Genomic DNA, 21,756 nt, shown 5'->3' on the forward strand with positions numbered 1-21,756 from the left:
GGAGTACTGTCATGGACGGATATAAGCTGTTCAGGAAGGACAGGCAGGGCAGAAAAGGTGGGGGAGTAGCACTGTATGTAAGGGAGCAGTATGACTGCTCAGAGCTCCAGTATGAAACTGCAGAAAAACCTGAGAGTCTCTGGATTAAGTTTAGAAGCCTGAGCAACAAGTGTGATGTCGTGGTGGGAGTCTGCTACAGACCACCAGACCAGGGGGATGAGGTGGATGAGGCTTTCTTCTGGCAACTCATGGAAGTTACTAGATCGCAGGCCCTGGTTCTCATGGGAGACTTCAATCACCCGGATATCTGCTAGGAGAGCAATACAGCGGCGCACAGACAATCCAGGAAGTTTTTGGAAAGTGTAGGGGACAATCTCCTGGTGCAAGTGCTGGAGGAACCAACTAGGGGCAGAGCTCTTCTTGACCTGCTGCTCACAAAGCGGGAAGAATTAGTAGGGGAAGCAAAAGTGGATGGGAACCTGGGCAGCAGTGACCATGAGATGGTCGAGTTCAGGATCCTGACACAGGGAAGAAAGGAGAGCAGCAGAATACGGACCCTGGACTTCAGAATAGTAGACTTTGACTCCCTCGGAGAACTGATGGGCAGGATCCCCTGGGAGAATAACATGAGGGGGAAAGGAGTCCAGGAGAGCTGCCTGTATTTTAAAGAAGCCTTATTGAGGTTACAGGGACAAACCACCCCGATGTGTAGAAAGAATACTAAATATGGCAGGCGACCAGCTTGGCTTCACAGTGAAATCCTTGCTGATCTTAAACACAAAAAAGAAGCTTACAAGAAGTGGAAGATTGGACAAATGACCAGGGAGTAGTATAAAAATATTGCTCGGACATGGAGGCGTGAAATCAGGAAGGCCAAATCACACCTGGAGGTGCAGCTAGCAAGAGATGTTCAGAGTAACAAGAAGGGTTTCTTCAGGTATTTTAGCAACAAGAAGAAAGTCAAGGAAAGTGTGGGCCCCTTACTGAATGAGGGAGGCAACCTAGTGACAGAGGATTTGGAAAAAGCTAATGTACTCAATGCTTTTTTTGCCTCTGTCTTCACGAACAAGGTCAGCTCCCAGACTGCTGCACTGGGCAGCAGAGCATGGGGAGGAGGTGACCAGCCCTCTGTGGAGAAAGAAGTGGTTCGGGACTATTTAGAAAAGCTGGACGAGCACAAGTCCATGGGGCCAGATGCGCTGCATCAGAGGGTGCTAAAGGAGTTGGCGGATGTGATTGCAGAGCCATTGGCCATTATCTTTGAAAACTCATGGCAATCGCGGGAGGTCCCGGACGACTGGAAAAAGGCGAATGTACTCCCCATCTTTAAAAAAGGGAAGAAGGAGGATCCTGGGAACTACAGGCCAGTCAGCCTCACCTCAGTCCCTGGAAAAATCATGGAACAGGTCCTCAAGGAATCAATTCTGAACCACTTAGAGGAGAGGAAAGTGATCAGGAACAGTCAGCAAGGATTCACCAAGGGCAAGTCATGCCTGATTAATCTAATTGCCTTCTATGACAAGATAACTGGCTCTGTGGATGAGGGGAAAGCAGTGGACGTGTTGTTTCTTGACTTTAGCAAAGCTTTTGACACAGTTTCCCACAGTATTCTTACTAGCAAGTTAAAGAAGTATGGGCTGGATGAATGCACTATAAGGTGGGTAGAAAGTTGGCTAGATTGTCGGGCTCAACGGGTAGTGATCAATGGCTCCATGTCTAGTTGGCAGCCGGTATCAAGTGGAGTGCCCCAAGGGTCGGTCCTGGGGCCGGTTTTGTTCAATATCTTCATTAATGATCTGGAGGATGGTTTGGATTGCACCCTCAGCAAGTTTGCAGATGACACTAAACTGGGAGGAGAGGTAGATACGCTGGAGGGTAGGGATAGGATACAGAGGGACCTAGACAAATTGGAGGATGGGGCCAAAAGAAATCTGATAAGGTTCAACAAGGACAAGTGCAGAGTCCTGCACTTAGGACGGGAGACTCCCATGCACCGCTACAGACTAGGGACCGAATGGCTCGGCAGCAGTTCTGCAGAAAAGGACCTAAGGGTCAGTAGACGAGAAGCTGGATATGAGTCAACGGTGTGCCCTTGTTGCCAAGAAGGCCAATGGCATTTTGGGATGTATAAGTAGGGGCAGATCGAGGGACATGATCGTTCCCCTCTATTCGACATTGGTGAGGCCTCATCTGGAGTACTGTGTCCAGTTTTGGGCCCCACACTACAAGAAGGATGTGGAAAAATTGGAAAGCGTCCAGCGGAGGGCAAGACAAATGATTAGGGGATCTGGAACACATGACTTACGAGGAGAGGCTGAGGGAACTGGGATTGTTTAGTCTGCAGAAGAGAAGAATGAGGGGGGATTTGATAGCTGCTTTTAACTACCTGAAAGGGGGTTCCAAAGAGGATGGATCTAGACTCTTCTCAGTGGTAGCTGATGACAGAACGAGGAGTAATGGTCTCAAGTTGCAGTGGGGGAGGTATAGGTTGGATATTAGGAAAAAAATTTCACTAGGAGGGTGGTGAAACACTGGAATGCGTTACCTAGGGAGGTGGTGGAATCTCCTTCCTTAGAAGTTTTTAAGGTCAGGCTTGACAAAGCCCTGGCTGGGATGATTTAATTGGGGACTGGTCCTGCTTTGAGCAGGGGGTTGGACTAGATGACCTCCTGAGGTCCCTTCCAACCCTGATATTCTATGATTCTGTGATTCTTTGATCTCCAGGCAGTCACAGACCTCGCAGACACTGGTGGACATGATAGCCACACTTCATTCCGGCTTCCTGGAGGAGCAGTTCAGTGGTCCCTTGTTTAAAAAGAATTGAACCTGTAGAAGCTGCAGTGCTACGCCACATGGGAAGGCATGAGCAAGAACTAATCCAGGTAGAATGAGAGGGCTCCCTGGGACCATATGCAAATGTAGATATTGGGGCACTGGTAGGTAGCGCTGTGCGTGTCTGGGTGTGTGAGAAACAGACAGGACCAGAAAGCCAGAGGAGAAAGCAAGGGAAGCAGTAGTAGTGTGGCCCTAGGAGGAAGCCATGAGAGAGAGTTTCTTTTGGGCACAGGACTAGCTGGAAAGGAGGCTTGAATTTCTGAACAGGAAACTGGCTGCTGCTCTTTCTTCCTCCTATGTTCAGGGAAACAGAACTATATACCTTCTTTGTAAATAAATAGGATTGCACCAAAGAACAGACCTAACTCCATTATCCATTTCTCCTCCTAACAGAAACAACCCAGGAACACCCTGAACATTTGCTAATCACTCAGGCCACAGGGCGGCAACAGTCCTTTTGGGCCATTTCTGACAGGTGCATGGAGCATTAGTCCACCCCATTCCCGCTGGCATGCAGTGCCCTGCACAATGACATCTCCCTTTACGTCAGGCACCTCACTGATGATGCTCAATGACCTCACAATCCAGACACCTGGTTTAAAGCCATCTTCTTGCTCACAGCAGAAACGGGCAGGGCAACGAAAGTCCTGGGTTGGTGTGTTTCTGGGTTGAGGCACCAGAAGCTTTGGAGGGGTGACCGACGCTGGAGTCTTTCTATCCTGACTGATGTGACCACCAGCCCCTTCATGGTAACCCAGCTCCTGTCTCCTTGCTTTTCTGAGATCCCTGGGAACTAGGAAGGGACAAGAGCTTCTCCCAAACCCCCAATCCACGGAGACTGCTCTGAGACAAAGATTCAAGCCCCAGGATAGTGCTGTCGTGTGCTCTGCCTGGGCCCCCAGGTATTGTTCTGGTTATAACTTGGGAGCAGCCCCCTGGACTGAGTGCTGGGCTGGTGGGAGTGGGACTCAATCTTCGGGGGCAACCAGAAGTGGTCTTTGAAAGTGATTCTCTTTCCAAGGGCGGTGGCTGGCCCTGTCTATGCACCAGTTGTGCTTTGCTGGGGCTGTGATTTTTGACCAATGAACCCCCAGCCACCCCCAGCCTGCCCATAGTGAAATCAGTATAAATGCACTTCTGCTCTAGCTAGTCCTGTCCGGGAAGGGGAGGAAGCTGTATAGACAGAAGGCACCTCTAGAGCAGTATAAGGGGGGCTCTCCCTTCTCCTCCTGCTCTCCCCTCTCACCATCATAGTGCTACCAGCCCAAACCCCGTGAGTAGCACAGGCCTCACTGTGGTTAGTGGCTTTACGCGTGCAGGATTTGCTATGAGAGGGTGTTTCCCAGTGACCAACGTCGCCTTCTGTCTGCTCTCCCAGTAGCTCAAAGCACAACAGCGTCCACACGTTAATTTGTGGCTGGTTTGTTTCCAACACATTTTTATCCAGCCTGTGCACTGAGCACTAGCCATGCAACATTTGAGCAGCAGGCCTTAGTTCTTCTTCAAGTGCTTGCTCATGTCCATTGCACCGTAGGTGTGTGTGCTCCCCACGTGCACCGGTGCTGTATCCCTTAGCAGTATCCATAGGGGACCGGCTCTGGTGCCCTCTGGAATGATGCCTGTATGGCGCGGTATACGGGACGCCAGCTCCTCCCACCCTCAGTTCCTTCTCACTGCCAGTGACGGTGCTGGAACATCTTCTTGCTTCGGCAAGCCTCTTCTGTCTCAATCCGTAGATAGGAACTTTTCCCTGTAAATAGTTAAAAGTGTTATTAGTTTCCCTTAGTTAGTCCATTAGTCCTGGACGGGACTCAGCTGAGGGAGGGGCTAGTGTGTGCCAGAGGCACCGCTCCAGGGACACAAGACAACGGTCCTAGGAGCCTCACTGCCAGTACGGGTCGCCATCGGGGCCACACTCCCCATCTCACCGGTCGACTCACTCCCACGCTCTGGACCAGCACCGCTCGAGAAGCGTGAGATGTCGATCACTGGGCCACCATCGCAGCTCTGCTGAATGCCATCCATCTCCAGGAGCTTAGCACTGGGACTTGTCACCCTCAGACAGATCCCCGTTGCAGCTCCAGGATCGGCACCGCCATGACCGGGACAAGCAGTCGGCACCGTCCTGGTTTCCCAGATGCGGTCCCTCTTCTTCAGACTCCAGCACCAAGCAGGAGTCCATACCAGCGGGCCAGGGCCTGGGCCAGGGGTGCCTACACGACTGTGGCCCTGCCCATTGCATCATAGCCCCAGGACCAGGGCCTGTCCCATGGTACGCCGGGAATTCCTGGGGGTTCCTGCAGTCCTCGCAAGAGCTCAGGTCGGCCTCAGGGGCCTCGGACAAGCCATCATCTACTGTCTCCCTCCTGCTCCCTGACGCGGAGGGTTCCGGGGAGAAGACCCCTCAGCTCCACCTGGCTCCCACCGAGAAACCAGCCGAGCAGCCTTTGGAGGCAGCAGTGCCTCCGATGCCCGTTTCCTCCTCGTTCTCATCTGATGAGGCAATTACAGGGGCCCCGCAACTCATCCAGTCCCGCAGGATGATGCTAAGGCCCATCAGGAGCCGCGAAAGAGGGTCGCCTCAAACTTGGGGCTTCATGCTGAGGAGCTGAAGGAACCCTCAGACTCCCTATTCGATGTCCTCAGCTCGGCAGTAGCCTCAGACGAGGCAGAGTCCGCGGCCAGAACAATGGCCTCAGCCATCTCAATGAGGAGGGCATCTTGGCCGCACTCGTCGGGTCTGTCGACGGAGGTCCAATAGTCAATGCAGGATCTCCCGTTCGATGGCCAAGCTCTGTTTGCAGAACAAACAGACACAAAGCTACATGGGCTAAAGGACTTCCGGGCGATTCTGAGGCCCCTGGGCCTCTGCACCCCAGGCCCAGCCAGAAAGTGGTTTAAACCCCAGCAACCCATTCTCTGGGAACCACCCAGGTCAGAGCCTGCCCGTAGAAAGGGCAGAGGCTATAGACACTGGCAAGATCACCAGCCAGTGCCCTCTGCCCAGTCGAGCTCCACCCTCAACCAACAGGGTGGTAAGCGGGCATTTTGAGGGTGCGCCCGAGAGTGACCTACCAGCTGTTCCCTGGATCCTGCTTCCCCATGCTTCTCCAACTGCCTGTCTCCTTTCCTCCCTGCACGGGCCTCTGTAACTTCAGTTCCTGGGTCCTCAACACCATGGTGCAGGGTTATACCCTCCAGTTTCTTTCTGTCCTCCCCTTCCACCTCTCTTCCCTGTCCCTCTTCAGGGACCGTTCTCACGAGCAACTGCTCACCCAGGAGGTTCAGAGCCTTCTGCAAGTGGGGGCCGTGGAGGAAGTCCCTCAGGAGTACAGGGACAAGGGATTGTACTCCCGGTACTTTCTGATCCCCAAAGCCAAAGGGGGTCTGAGACCCATTCTGGACCTGTGAGACCTCAACAAGTATCTCAAGAAGTTGAAGTTCCACATGGTCTCCTTGGCCTTCATCATTCCCGCCCTGGATCCAGGAGACTGGTAAGCCGCCCTCGATTTAAAAGATGCTTACTTCCCCATATCGATATTCCCAGGCACGGGTGATTCCTGCGTTTCACAGTGGGCTCGCCCACTACCAGTTCACAGTGCTCCCGTTTGGCCTAGCTACAGCCCTGAAGGTGTTTACCAAATACATGGCAGTAGTGGCAGCCTGCCTCAGATGGCGAGGCATCCAGGTTTACCCGTACTTCAATGACTGGCTTATCAAGGGCCGCTCCAGGTCTCAAGTCCAGCGAGACATCTCAGTGCTGCAGCTCACGTGCCGTGCCCTAAGCCTGTTGATAAACAAGGAAAAATCAACATTAGTCCCAGTACAAAGGATAGAATTCATTGGAGCGGTTCTCGACTCCACCCTTGCCAGAGCATTTCTGCCACAGGACAGGTTCAAGACGATGGCGAGTCTCATTGCCAGCATCTTGGCATATCCGCTAACCACAGCGTGGATCTGCCCCAGGTTGTTGGGCCACATGTGGCGGCCCCCACGTCCAGCATGCGAGGCTCAGGCTGCAGCCCCTCCAGCGGTGGCTGTCCACAGTCTACACCCTGTCCAGAGATCGACCCTCAGTATCTCTGATATCGGATGCCTCTGACCTTGGCTCATCTCAGCACATTGTGGATGCAAGGGACGTAGTCCCCAGAGGAGCTGATATTGCACATAAACATCAGGGAGCTCAGTGAAGTGCGCCTAGCTTGCAGAGTCTTTCTGCCGCACCTTTCCAGCCAAAGTGTGCAGGTACTCAAGGACAACAAAGCCTCAATGTTTTACATCAACAGGCATGGGGGGGCTTGCTCGTCGGCCCTCTGTCAGAAAGCGCTCCGATTGTGGGACTTTTGCGTCCGGCATGACATCCACCTGGAGGTGTTGCAGCTCCCCGGCGTCGAGAATGCGCTGGCGGATTGCCTCGGTAGGCCCTTCGTCTCTCCCCACGAGTAGTGACTCCACCCAGAGGTTGTGCAGGTGCTCTTCCGGAGGTGGGGGGCCTATTCGCCACCAGACAGAACAGGAAGTGCCAGCAATTCTGCTCTCTCCAGGGCCTAGGCAGGAACTCGCTCTCCGACACCTTCCTTCTGTCATGGGAGGGGGATCTGAGCAACAGTCGGAAGAGACAAGTCAAGAGTCATCATGACTGGTGTGGCCACACCAGCACGGCTTCAGTCCGCTCATGGACCTGGCCGTGGCTCACCCATGGCCACTGCCCAGCTGTCCAGATCTCCTCTTGCAAGACCACAGGCAGCTCCTGCACCCAAACCGTCCCTCCCTCCGACCTCACAGCTTGGCTGAACCCAGAGGAAAGGGCCTGCTCCAGCCAGGTACAGCAGGTCCTCTTGGAAAGCAGAAAGCCATCCACCAGAGCGACTTGCCTGGCAAAATGGAAGCGGTTTCCCTGCTGGGTGGAGGAGTGTGGCATCTCCCCAACATGGTTGCCTGTGCCGTCCATCCTCGATTACCTGCTCCACCTTAAGCAGCAAGGTCTTTCCTCCATCAAGGTGCACTTAGCAGCCATGTCGGCTTTCCACCGCAGGTCCAGGGCAAATCGGTGTTCTCATACGACATGTCCATCTGGTTCCTCAAAGGACTAGAGCAGGTCTTCCCACCAGTTCGGCACCCGATTCTGCAATGGGACCTCAACCTCGTCCTCTCGAAGCTCATGGGGCCTCCCTTTGAGCCACTGATCTCCTGCCCCTTGTCGCATCCGTAGGAAGGTAGCTTTTTTTGTAGCCATTACCTCAGTGAGGCAAGTCTCCGAGATTAAAGCCCTCACCTCGGAGCCCCTGTACGCAGTTTTCTACAAGGACACATGTAACGATGCTGCTTTTGGTGGACACTTCTGAGAGTATCAATTCAGGACAAATTGCTTAGAGCAGGGCAGTTACAGTCCAAAGCTGGGGTTTCTCCACTTCTAAGGCACACCAAACCAGCCAGCCAGAGAGGACTTTGGTTTTACCCCACTGGCTAACCATAAGTCATACAAGCAATTCCCTTAGACACTCCAGTTTCCCAGTATCTCTACCAGTGCCACTCGTTATGGGGACGAATGGTTATGAAAACCAATACCCCAGTAAAAGAAAAAAGGTTCTCCCAACCCCAAAGGTCCAAGCCCCAGACCCCAGCCAATATACCAGTCAGATCTTACCCACAAATCATGCTGTTGCCAATCCTTTAAAATCTAAAATCTAAAGGTTTATTCATAAAGGAAAAAGACAGAGACGAGAGCTAGAATTGGTTAAATGGAATCAATTACATACAGTAATGACAAAGTTCTTGGTTCAGGCTTGTAGCAGTGGTGGAATAAACTGCAGGTTCAAATCAAGAGTACATCCACAGCTTGGATGGGTCATTCAGTCCTTTGTTCAGAGCTTCAGTTTGTAGCAAGTTTCCTCCAGAGGTAAGAAGCAGAATTGAAGACAAGATGGAGGAGCTGCAGCAGCCTTCTATAGTCTCTTGCCATGTGGCCTCCGCTTTCTTTGTTTCAAAGACAAGCTGTCCAGCAGTGGCCTGGAAAAACCTCAGAGTTCTGTCCATAGGCAGGTCCCTACATGCCTTGCTGAGTCACAAGGTGTATCTGCCTTCTCTCAATGGGTCAACTGTATAGCTGATGGTCCTTAATGGGCCATCCAGCAGGCTAGGCAGAGCTGATACCAAACTGTCTGGGGTGTCATCCAGAAGCACAGCACAAGTTTCAAATACAGATGGTATAGAGCTAATACTTACAATTTTAAATACAGAAATGATACATGCAAACAGACAGCATAATCATAACCAGGAAACCATCACCTTGTCTTAGACACCTTATTTTACCCCCTTTATAAGATTTGGTGCCACTACAGGACCTTGGTTGCAACAATGATCTATACAGTCCCAGTTTGTGTCAATAACATCACAACATGGTCCAGCTGTGACCCCACTCAGCGTTCCGGCCTGTTGTGGTGACTTGCTTCCATGTTAACCGGGATATCTTTCTCCACTTCTCTGTCCAAAGCCGCACTCGACTGCAGAGGAGAGGCGGCTGCACACCTTAGATGTCCAGCACGCTCTGGCCTTCTACCTGGAGCGCTCCAAGGCCTTCCGCAAGTCGACCCAACTCTTTATTGTGGCTGCGGACAGGATGAAAGGCCTACCGGTGTCCTCGCAGAGGATCTCTAACTGGATCATATTGTGCATCCAGACACATTATGAGTTGGCAGGGACTGAGCCACTGCCTATACTAAGGCCCACGCGACCAGGGCACAAGCATCCTCAGCGGCCTTCCTAGCGCACGTCCCCATCCGAGACATCTGCAGGGCCGCCATGTGATCATCAGTACACACGTTCACGATGCATTACCCCATTACCCAGCAGGCCAGAGACGACGCTGGCTTTGGCAGACCTGTGTTGCAATTGACACGTCTATGAACTCCAACGCGCCTCAGGTGGCACTGCTGGGAAGTAACCTGCAATGGAATGGACTCAAAGACTGCTGCCCTGGGCAGCACAGCATGGGGAGGAGGTGAGCAGCCCTCAGTGGTGAAAGAACAGGTTAAGGACTATTTAGAAAAGCTGGACGTGCACAAGTTGATGGGTCCAGATCTAATGCATCCAAGGGTGCTGAGGGGTTGGCTGATGTGATTGCAGAGCCATTGGCCATTATCTTTGAAAATTCCTGGCAATTGGGGGAGGTCTCGGACAACTGGAAAAAGGCAAATATAGTGCCCGGATTTTGAAAAGGGAAGAAAGAGAACCTGGGGAACTACAGACCAGTCAGCCTCACTTCAGTCTCCAACAAAATCATGGAGCAGGTCCTCGAAGAATCCATTTTGAAGCACTTGGAGGAGAGGAAGGGGATCAGGAACAGTCAACATGGATTCACCAAGGGCAAGTCATGCCTGACCAACCTGCTTGCCTTCTATGATAAGATAACTGGCACGGTGGATATGGGGAAAGTGGTGGATGTGATGTATCTTGACTTTAGCAAAACTTTTGATACAGTCTCACAGTATTCTTGCCAGCAAGTTAAAAAAGTATGGATTGGATGAATGGACTATAAGGTGGATAGAAAGCTGGCTAGATTGTTGGGCTCAGTAGGTAGTGATCAACAGCTCGATGTCTAGTTGTCAGCTGGTATCAAGCGGAATGCCCCAAGGGTTGGTCCTGGGGCTGGTTTTGTTCAGCATCATCATTAATGATCTAGATGATGGGATTAATTGCACCCTCAGCAAGTTTGCAGATGACACTAAGCTGTGGGGAGAGGTAGATATGCTGGAGGGTAGGGATAGGGTCCAGAGTGACCTAGACAAATTGGAGGATTGGGCCAAAAGAAATCTGATGAGGTTCAACAAGGACAAGTGCAGAGTCCCGCACTTAGGAAGGAAGAATCCCATGCACCGCTACAGACTAGGGACCAACTGGCTAAGCAGCAGTTCTGCAGAAAAGGACCTGGGGATTACAGTGGAGGAGAAGCTGGATATGAGTCAGCAGTGTGTCCTTGTTGCCAATAAGGCCAACTGCATATTGGGCTGCATTAGTAGGATCCATTGCCTGCAGATCGAGGGAAGTGTTTATTCCCCTCTATTCAGCACTGGTGAGGCCACACCTGGAGTATTGTGTCTGGTTTTGGCCCCCCTCCCCACTACAAAAGGGATGTGGACAAATTGGAGACAGTCCAGCGGAGGGCAACGAAAATGATTAGGGGACTGGAACACATGACTTATGAGGAGAGGCTGAGGGAACTGGGATTGTTTAATCTGCGGAAGAGAAGAGTGAGGGGGGATTTGATAGCTGCTTTCAACTACCTGAAAGGGGGTTCCAAAGAGGATGGATCTAGACTGTTCTCAGTGGTAGCAGATGACAGAACAAGGAGTAATGGTCTCAAGTTGCAGTGGGGGAGGTTTAGGTTGGATATTAGGGAAAAAAATTTCACTAGGAGCATGGTGAAACACGGGAATGCGTTACCTAGGGAGGTGGTGGAATCTCCGTCCTTAGAGGTTTTTAAGACCCAGCTTGACAAAGCCCTGGCTGGGATGATTTAGTTGGGGTTGGTCCTGCTTTGAGGAGGGGGCTGGACTGGATGACCTCCTGAGGTCTCTTCCAACCCTGATATTCTATGATTCTATGATTCTATGATTCTAACCCTAATATTCTATGAAGAAAAAAACAGAGTTTCGTAACTGTTGTTCTTTGAGATGTGTTGCTGATGTCCATTCCACAACCCGCCCTCCTTCCCCACTGTCAGAGCTTCCAGCAGGAAGGAACTGAGGGTGCGGGGAGCCGGCAGTGCCCCTTATACCTCACCATATGGGCACCACTCCAGAGGGCACCAGAGCTGGTCCCCTACAGATATCACTGAGGGAAAAACTTCCAGCACTGGTATATGTGGCGAGCACACACACCTACAATGGAATGGCGTGAGCAAGCACTTGAAGAACACCAGTTACAAAACAGGGACCTGTCTTTTAGTCCCAAACAGGACTTAGCCCAGGGATGGGGCATGGCCTGGTCCCTGGGCTTCAAACCTTGTGACTGTTGCAAGAAACCCATGCCAGTCCATGATCCCCAGAGAAGCTGTTGGAAGTTCTTAGGGGAAACCCACGTTAGCCACAAGTGTCACATTCGCAAGAGCTTCAGACTGCAGGACAAAAAGGAGCGGGACATTCGTCTCAGAGCGCTCCTTATGGAGTCGTCCCTTACATTGGCCTCAGAGCCGACCAGATCGGACTCTACTCCCAGCACTGCGACCTCAGTGCGGAGTGAGCTGCCATCACTGGCCTCAGACCGGCACCGATCCCCATCCCTGGTACCAGCTAAAAAGCAAAGAGAGGATGGGAGGGGACATTCTTCTGCACCCCATAAAGGGGAGGAGAGGGCTGGAGGAGAGCAAAGATCCATGAGGCATAGCTCTTCCCCTCCAGATGGCGGTCAGGCTCCGACTCCCACTGAGCAGTCGAGCCCACTCCAAGACCTGCCTGCCACCCCCTGGTGGTGCCATCCATGCCGGAAGCTTTTCAGGCCACTAAGGAGATACTGTCCCTTCCAGTGCCATCCACACTGGCTGCTGAGGTGCCCTGTTGGAGGGATAAACCTGCCTTGGGACCCTTTTAACGGTCCCCATCAGTGCAGCCCTGCTCCTCACCACAGGGGGTGCCCCATCAGTGCTCACCCGAGCAGCGCCACCAGATGTGGGTCGGCTTGCCTGCCAGAGTTCCCAGTGTCTGTCCCCGGACGCCAGGCAGCGTTCCTCAGGCTTGATCACCCGTGGGCTGGCACAGACCTGCAGAGGTGCATCTTAGTCCCCGGAGCCCTGATGCTAGGAACACCTGAGCCATTCTCCCAGCTCACGGCACCACTCCGAAGGGTTCAGACATCGGTTCCCAGAGCCCCGTCACCAACTGCTGCTACAGTTTACCGTGGGCATGTCAACGGTCTCAGACACGTCTGTCTACTCACTCACGTTCCCGCTCCCGCTTGACCGAGTGACATCACTTGTTAAGCGTAAGGCGTTGATCCTTGGAGTACCAATGCCGATCCGCCGAACACTGCCGCCAGTCACCAGGATCATGGCACTGAGAGCCATCGCCCTCATACAGGTCCTCAATGGAGAGCCATGGCCAGAGCCGACGGGCTCGGGGTAGACAGGCAGCCTTGGCACCATCCTGGTCCCCCAGACATGAGTCCCTTTTCTCGGGCTCCGACAGCGAGAAGGAGATCCTGCCTGTCACCCACTGGGGGCACTGGCATTCCCTGCTGGGCCACCAGTGGCAGCATGGCCCAGGGCCAGTGGCCTGCCCCCTGGCAACTCTGAAACTTTTGGGGATTTTCCCAACCATCACAGGGGCATAGGTCGGCCTTGGGGGCAACTGACAAACGGTCAGAAACAGTCTCCTGCCCATCCCCTGATTCAGACGCGGAGTCAGAGTAGGCTCTCCAGGATCAGCCAGCCTCGACTGAGGCTCCCATGGCAGAAGCAACAGAATTGGCAGACTTGCTTGTACCTGCCTCTTCGTCGTCTTTGCCTTATGAGGTGATAGTGGGGGCCCTCTCACCCAGTTTCCCAGAACAATGCCAAGGCTCACCAGGAGCTCCTGAAGAGGGTCGCCTCAAACCTGGGGCTAGAAGTCAAGGAACTGGCAGAGCCCTCAGACTCCCTGTTTGATGTACTGAGTGTGGAAGCCCCCGCCAAGGTGGCATTGCCGGTGCACAAGGGAGTGGTGAAAAATCACTAGGCCCTGTGGTAGACACCCTCCTCCTGCACCCACATCTCCAAGCGGGCAGAGCGAAAATACTACGTCCCCGCTAAAGGGTATGAGTCTCTTTATACCCACCTTGGCCCAAGCTCACTGGTTGTGTCAGCGGCCAATGAGCATGACAGACAAGGCCAACCGGGGAAAAATGCTTAAGAACAAGGATGCAAGGAAGTTAGATCTTTTTGGTAGAAAAATTTATTCTTCATCCAGTATCCAGCTGAGAGCGGCCAACTATCAGGCCTTACTTGGCCATTATGACTTTAATATTTGGCAGTCCATGGCCAAATTCTCAGATTCACTACCAGAGGAACCCAGGAAGGAATTCCTGGCTATCCTCGATGAGGGCAGGCCAGCCCTCTAAGCGGCCTCAGATACGTCAGACTCTGTGGCCCGAACCATAGCCTCAGCCATTTTGATGAGGCAGGTGTCCTGGTTGCAGTCGTCAGGCCTTTCGACAGAGGTTCAACAGTCCATCCAGGACCTCACATTCAATGGCCTGGCACTGTTTTCCGAACAAACAGACAATAAATTGCATGGCCTGAAAGGAGCCAACCCTGGTCAGAGCCATTTCGTAAAAAGGGAAAGGGCTATAAGAGCCGGCAAGGCCACCAGCGGGCATCCTCTGCTCACTCGAGCTCCACCTGTAACCAACCAGGTGGGAAGCAGACATTTTGAGGGTACACTCGAGGGCGACCTTCCAGTCTGTGTCCTGGATCCTGCTTCCCTGTTGTTTTCCAACCATCTGTCCTCCTTCCTCCCTGCCTGGGCCTCTATAACATCTGACTGATGGGTCCTCAGCACAGTACCAGGGGGATATACCCTCCAGTTTATTGCTATCCCCCTTCCTGTGCCTCTTCAGGGACCCTTCTCACAAGCATCTGCTCGCTCAGGAGGTGCAGAGCCTTCTGTGGGTGGGAGCTGTGGAGGAAGTCCTGCTGCATTTGAGAGGGAAAGGGTTTTACTCCCGCTATTATTTTTTCCCAAAGGTCAAAGGGGGCCTATGGCCCATCCTCGACCTGCGGAGTCTCAACAGGTAGCTCAAGAAGTTGAAGTTTCACATGGTCTCCTTGACCTCCATCATTTCTTCCCTGGATTTGGGAGACTGGTATGCTGCCCTCAATTTGAAAGACACTTACTTTCACATATCGATATTCCACAATCAGACAGTTCCTGCATTTCGTATTTGGGACCCCTCACTACCAATTTGCAGTGCTCCCTTTTGGCCTAGTAACAGCGCCAAGAGTGTTTACGGAATGCATGTTGGTGGTGACGGCCTACCTCAGGCGTCGGGGTATCCAGATTTACCAGTACCTTGCGACTGGCTTTCAAGGGCTGCTTTAGGGTCCAGGTCTAGTGCAGCTTCCAGATGCTGCAAGCCACTTGTCACACTCTGGGCCTGCTGATAAACGAACAAAAATCAACATTAATCCCAGTCCAGTGGATAGAGTTTATTGGGGTGGTACTCAACTCTACCCGAGCCAGAGCATTCCTGTCAGAGGCCAGGTTCAGGACAATGTCAGATCTGATTGCCAGCGTTACTGCATATCTGCTTGCCATGGCCTGGGTCTATCTGACTATTGGGTCACATGGCAGCATGTACATGTTGTCTACCATGTGAGATTCAGGCTGTGCCCCCTTCAGATGTGGATGGTATCAGTGTACTCCCTGGCCAGCCATCACCTAGACAAAGTCATCACGATCCCTCCGAGGGTACTTACCTCTCTGCAGTGGTGGTCCGACCCAAGGTTCGTGTTGGAAGGAGTGCCGTTTTCGAGCCTGCAACCCACGGTCTTCCTGATATCGGATGTGTCCAAACCTCGGTTGGTGAGCACATCGGTTGGTGAGCTGCGGACTCAAGGGTTATGATCTCGAGAGGAGCTTGTGTTACATATAAACGTCAGGGAGCTCAGGGCCATCCATCTTGCCTGCAGTGTCTTCCTTCCCCAGCTGTCCAGTTGGGTAGTGCAGGTCTTGACGGACGACATGACCTCCATGTTCTATGTCAACAGGCGGCGAGAGCGCGCTCATTGGCTCTCTGCCAGGATGCCGTCCACCTATGGGACTTTTACATTCAGCATGTGATCTACGTGGAAGCCTTGCATCTCCCCAGTGTCCGGAACACACTGGTAAATTGCCTCAGCAGGTCCTTCTTCTCTCACCACGAGTGGTCACTCCACTTGGAGGTCATCAGGGCCCTCTTCCAGAAGTGGGGGGCTCCCTGTGTAAACCTGTTTGCCACCAGACAGAACAGAAAGTGTCATCAGTTCTGCTGTCTCCAAGGCTTTGGCAGAGGCTCCCTTTCCAATGCTTTTCTCCTGTCATGGCTGGGAGACCTGATGTACGCCTTCCCGCCAATTCGGCTTATCAGCAAAGTCCTCTCAAAAACCAAGAGGGACAAGGCACAAGTCATTATGATCGCCCCGTCGTGGCCACGCCAGCACTGGTTTGGCATGCTTATGGACCTGGCTGTGGTAGCCTCCTGACCACTGCCCAGCCACCCAGACCTACTTTTGCAGGATCACGATCGGGTCCTGAACCCAAACCTTTCCTCTCTACACCTCATGGCTTGGATGCTGCATGGCTGACTCTGGAGGAGCAGGCCTGCTCTAGTCAGGTACAGCAGGTTCTCTTGGAAAACAGCCCTCCACCAGAGTGACTTACCTGGCAAAGTGGAAGCTTTTTTCCTGCTGGGTGTCTGAGTGCAACATCTCCCCAACCCGGTCGTCTCTGCAGTCCATCCTGGATTACCTGCTTCACTTAAAGCACTGGGGCTTGCCTTCTCTTCGATCAAGATGCACTTGGCAGCCATATCTGCCTTCCCTCCTCACATCCAGGGTAAATTGGTATTCTTGCAGGAGATGTCAATCAGTTTCCTGAAGGGCCTTGAACGTCTTTCCACCGATCTGGGACCCAGTCTCCCAATGAGACCTCAACCTAGTCCTCTACAGGCTCACAGGTTCCCTCTTTGAGCCCATGGCTTCTTGGTCCCTTTCCCATCTGTTGTGGAAGGTTGCATTCCTTGTAGCGATTACCTCGGCAAGGCATGTATCCGAGATCAAAGCCTTCACTTCGGAGCCACCAAACACGGTAATCTACAAAGACAAGATCCAGCTGCAGCCCCATCTGGCTTTCCTGCCTAAGATGGTGTCGCATTTCCATGTCAACCAAGATATCTTCCTCACGGTGCTCTGTCCGAATCCTCACTCTACCACTGAGGAGAGGCGGCTGCACGCTCTGGATGTCCGACACGCCCTGCGTTCTATCTGGAGCACACGAAGCCCTTCTGCAGATCAACCCAGCTCTTTATCGTGACATCTGACAGGATGAAGGGCCTTTCGGTGTCCTCTCAGAGGATTTCAAATTGGATCACCATCTGCGTCTGTACTTGTAATGATTGGCACAGGCTGTGTCTCCACCGATAGTGAAGGCTTACTCGACTAGGGCTCAGGCGTCTTCGGCTGCCTTCCTGGTGCATGTCCCTATTCAGGACTTGCTGGGCCATGATGTGGTCTTCAGTACGCATGTTCATGACACATTACGACATCACCCAGCAAGCCAGAAATGACGCTGGCTTTGCCAGAGCTGTGTTGTAATCAACATGTCCATGAACTCCAACCCGGCTCCGGTGACACTGCTTGGGAGTCACCTACAATGGAATGGACCAGGGTTGCCAACTTTCGACTCAAACAAAACCGAACACCCTTCCCTGCCCCCGCCCCACTCCTCCTCTGAGGCCCTTCCCCTTCTCTGAGGTCCCACCCCCAGTTCACTCCCTCTGTCGCTTGCTCTCCCCACCTTCACTCACTCGCTCATTTACGTTGGGGTACAGGAGGGGGTGTGGGCTCCGGCTGAGGGTATGGACTCAGGTGGGGCCAGGGATGAGGGGTTTGGGACGCAGGAGGGGGCTCCAAGCTGGGGGGTGGAGCTGTGGGGTTTGGAGTATGGGAGAGGGCTCCAGCTGAGATAGGGGCTTGGGGTGTGGGAGGGGGTATGGGCTCTGGTCTGGGGGTTCAGGTTCCAGGGTGGGGCCAGAAATGACGGGTTCAGGGTGCGTGAGGGGGCTCCGGGCTGGGGGTTGGGGTGCAGGCTCCAGATGGGGGTGCAGGCTTTGGTGTGGGGCTGGGGATGAGGGATTTGGGGAGCAGGAGGGTGCTCTGGGCTGGGATCGAGGGGTTCAGAGGGAGGGAGGGGGATCAGGGCAGGGGATTGGGGTATGGGGGGGTGAGGGTTCCAGCTGGGAGTGCGGGCTCTGGGGTGGGGCTGGAGATGAGGGGTTTGGGGTGCAGGAGGGTGCTCCATGCTGGGATCAAGGGGTTCAGAGGGTGGGAGGGGGATAGGGGTTGGGGTCTGGGAGGGGGTCGGGGTGCAGGCTCCAGGCAGCACTTACCTCAAGCAGCTCCTGGAAGCAGTGGCATGTCATTTCTCCAGCTCCTATGCGGAGGCATGGCCCGGTGGTTGCAGGCGTCACCCTTGCAGTTCCCATTGGCCATGGCTCCCAGCCAATGAGATCTGCGGAGGTGGTGCTTGGGACAGGGGCAGGGGCAGGGGCAGGAGCAGTGCATGGAGCCCCCTGGCTGCCCCTATGCCTAAGAGCTGGAATGGGGGACATGCCGGCCGCTTCCTTGAGCTGCGCAGAGCCAGGTAGGGAGCCTGCCTTAGCCCTACTGCACCGCCGACTGGACTTGTAATGGCTTGGTCAGCGGTGCTGACCGGAGCCACCAGAGTCCCTTTTCGACCGGGCGTTCCAGTTGAAAATCGGACACCTGGCAACCCTAGAATGGACATGAGTAAGCACTCGAAGAAGAAGATACGGTTACACCCTTTCATAACGGTTGTTCTTTGAGATGTGTTGGTCATATCCATTCCATGACCCGCCCTCCTGCCGCTCCGTCGGAGTTCCTTCCGGCAAGAAGGAACTGAGCGAGGGGGGAGTCGGCGGCACCCTTTATGCTGGTGCGTACACGCACCACTCCAGAGGGCATCAGACCTGGTCCCCTGTGGATACCACTGAGGGAAAATCTTCCGGCACTGATGCATGTGGCGAGCGCACACACACCTACAATGGAATGGCCATGACCAACACGTCTCAAAGAACAACACTTATGAAAGGTAACCGTCTTTTGTGACTGGTCAGATAAGTCACATGCTGTGGGGAACTTTCCTGGCTCATACACTACCCTGGTGAAGTGGGCTAGCGAGAGGATCTGAGTCTTTGCTCCCTCTTCCTTTACCCAGAGCCTTGGTTGACTCGAGGGCTCCCCTTCCACTCTCCTGTGTAGCAGAGTCCTCGTAACCCCAACAAGGCTGGGCCCAGGATTCCTGGGAGGCTCGACCCCCAACCTTGTTGTGGTCACTTGGGATAGGGGCTAGGGTGTCCCCACTCCACTCTGGATGCTTGCCTGACCCACTGATCATTGCATACAGCTCAAAGCAAATACAATTTTTTAAACAGCAACCGATTTAAAAAATAAGGAAAAACTGGGAAAGGTGAAAGGGAAATCCGTCACCCCGGGACTGCCACAGCCAGCATCTCTGGCACGTCAGGGCAGTTCAGTCTGTTCCTCACACGTCCCAGGCCCCTGCCCAGGCCCTGGCTGTGCTGCAGGGATGCTGCGGGTCGGACACTCGCTCTGGCGGTGGCCACACGCCCTCAGGCTCTGGGTGGCAGGACCCTTCTTCCCAGTGTCAGCGTCCTCCCCCATGCTGTTGGGGTACGGTCGTCCCTCCCCCCAAGTCTGGCCTGCAGGGCCCCTTGCATTGGGCCCGCTGCCCAGGGTCCCCCTCGCCCTCCCCAGCTGCTCCCTGCACCCAGCTCCGGACGACTCCAGCCCCAGCTCTGCTGCTGCTGCTCTGCCTCCCTCCCCCCGGCTGCTTCTCTGGCCCCTCTGGCTCTGATTATTGCATGTCTGCGCCCAGCACCGGTCTGCTCCCTGGGCTGCCTCTTGCCAGTGCGGCCCTGCTCCCCAGCTCAGCTCGGGCCCCTGCTCTCCCATGAGCTCGGCCCCATTCGGTCTGACCCAGGCCATTCCAGCTCCCATGGACGAGGGGACCCCCCTGGCCTCCTGACTCCCTCATTGGCCTGCCCGCCCTGTCAATCAGGCTGACCGGGAGCGTTGGCCTCTCCCCATTGCCCCTGGGGACTGTCAGTCTCAGGGTCCTGATGCCCCATCCACCCTTCCCCTTTCTTCTGGGACTGGGAGCGAGCAACCCAACCCCCTCCGCCCCCCGAGTGTTAATGAGGGGCCAACAGCCCCCTGACAGTGATTTAACAATTGTTAATTTACGTTTTGAGAGCGCTAGGCATTGTGCGGCCTCTGCCCTGCCCTGAAGAGCTCACAGCCTAACACAACAAGCATGAGCCGAAGAGAGAAACGGAGCTAATGTACCGTTCAAACTCGATCTCCAGTATCCCCGCCTGCCCGCCGGCCAGCCGTGCCCTCAGGGCCGCCAGATTCCTTGCTGGCGCTGACATGGGAAGTCAGTGGTCTCAAGGCAGCGGTTCCCAAACTGCGGGTCGCGCCCCCAAGCGGAGTTGCTCCATCAGCAGGTCGGGGCGCGGCGTCCCGCGGGTGGGGAGGTCGCCATTTCACACGGTGAAGCTATTTTACTCCACAAAATGGCGCCTGCCATGCAGCGTGGAGTCACGCACGCTGTGCGCCGGGGGCCATGGGCAGCAAGGCCTCTGCAAATGGGGTCATGCAGTGGGAGCTGCTGCACTAGGGGCTAGTGGTTCAGGTAAGTAGCCTGCGATCAGGGTACTCGCCTGGCACTGGGTAGGCCTGGATTCAAGTGCCTGCTCTGCCACTGAGTCCCTGTGTGGCCTTGGGCAAGTCACTTGGACCCAGATCTAAACGTATTTCGACTTCTAGCTCCCACGGAAGTCTACAGAGGTTGGGAGCCTAAATCCCTTTTGTGGATATGGCTCCTAGTCTCCCTCAGCCACAGTTGTCCACATGTACAATGGGAATAACGACCCTGCCCTGCCCCCAGGGCTGCGTGAATCCATTATAGACTGCGAGGTACAGAGTGCTGCGCTGATGGGGGCCAGGTGCGTGCCTGAGCTAACCCTCATAGGAATCTATTGCGATAGGTGACGTGACGTTGGCAGACCCCAGTGTGCTTCTGAGAATCAGCCCCAATGGGTGGCTGTGGCGGGCAGCGCTGTTGGAGCGGGGACGAGGCCAACGTCGTGAGCAAGGAGGGGTCGGAGCTGGGAAGGTTTAGAAAGTGAGGCCAAGAGGAGGAGTGGGAAAGCAGGGACCTGGCAAAGGGATTAAGAGGGTGGCCTGGTCCTTGCGGCTCTCATCTGTACCTGATGGGCGGAGGGACACGCTGGCAAGTCTTTGGCAGCGTTTTCATCCCAAGCTGCGTCCTGGCTGTTCTCTGTCAAAGGGCACCGGAAAGTGGGGAGACGCCTCCTGGTCTGGTCTGAGTCAGCACAAACGTCGCTGGCCCTGGGCATCGTGCTAAACAGCGCAGACGTCACCCAGCACACGCAGCTGGCAGCCCCAGCATGTTGCAAACACACGTTAGGATGCTGGTCTTGCAATCAGGGCTCCTGGTGCCCTTCCAGCTCCACCATTCGTTCCTTGGTGCCCTTGGTCAAGTCGCTTCCCCCTGTAACAGGGAGGTACCGCTGCCCTCCTTTGCCGAGTGCTCTGGGGCTGCAAAGCGCTGGCCGGGCTGGTGTCAGGGTGGCAGACCTGAGGCTGCAGTGGGCTGGCCGTCAATCTCACCACAGTCCGTGTGCGCACCTGGCAGTGAACCAGGGGCAGGGGCCTTTCTTCTGATGTTGTCCTCTGCTCCAGTGGGGCCCAGCCCAGGGCACAAGGGAGGGTTCTGCGTACACACACACCGGCAGCAGCTCCTCTGGGGTGCCCATCAGCCAGTGCGCTGGCGGCATGGTCCTGGAGCAGCCCCTCTCCCACACCCATGGACCTCGCACACTGGGGACAGAGAGAAGGGCTGCTGTGACCCGTAAGGACCCCCAGGATGTTTCATCCTCAGAGAGGGGAGCCAGGCAAACTGCTCCTCCCCTGCCTCTGCTGGGCCCTCCAGCTCCACAACCCCACAGACTCCCCTAGGCCCTGGCACTGCCCTGCGCCAGGCCGGCAGCCTCACTCTGCCACCCCCTGCAAACCTCAGACCTGTGCCCTCCCATCAGGAATCAGGCTGGCCCTGAGCCCAGCCT

The sequence above is a fragment of the Lepidochelys kempii genome, chromosome 19 (genome assembly GCF_965140285.1).
Source record: "Lepidochelys kempii isolate rLepKem1 chromosome 19, rLepKem1.hap1, whole genome shotgun sequence".
In the NCBI taxonomy this organism is placed as follows: Eukaryota; Metazoa; Chordata; order Testudines; family Cheloniidae; genus Lepidochelys; species Lepidochelys kempii.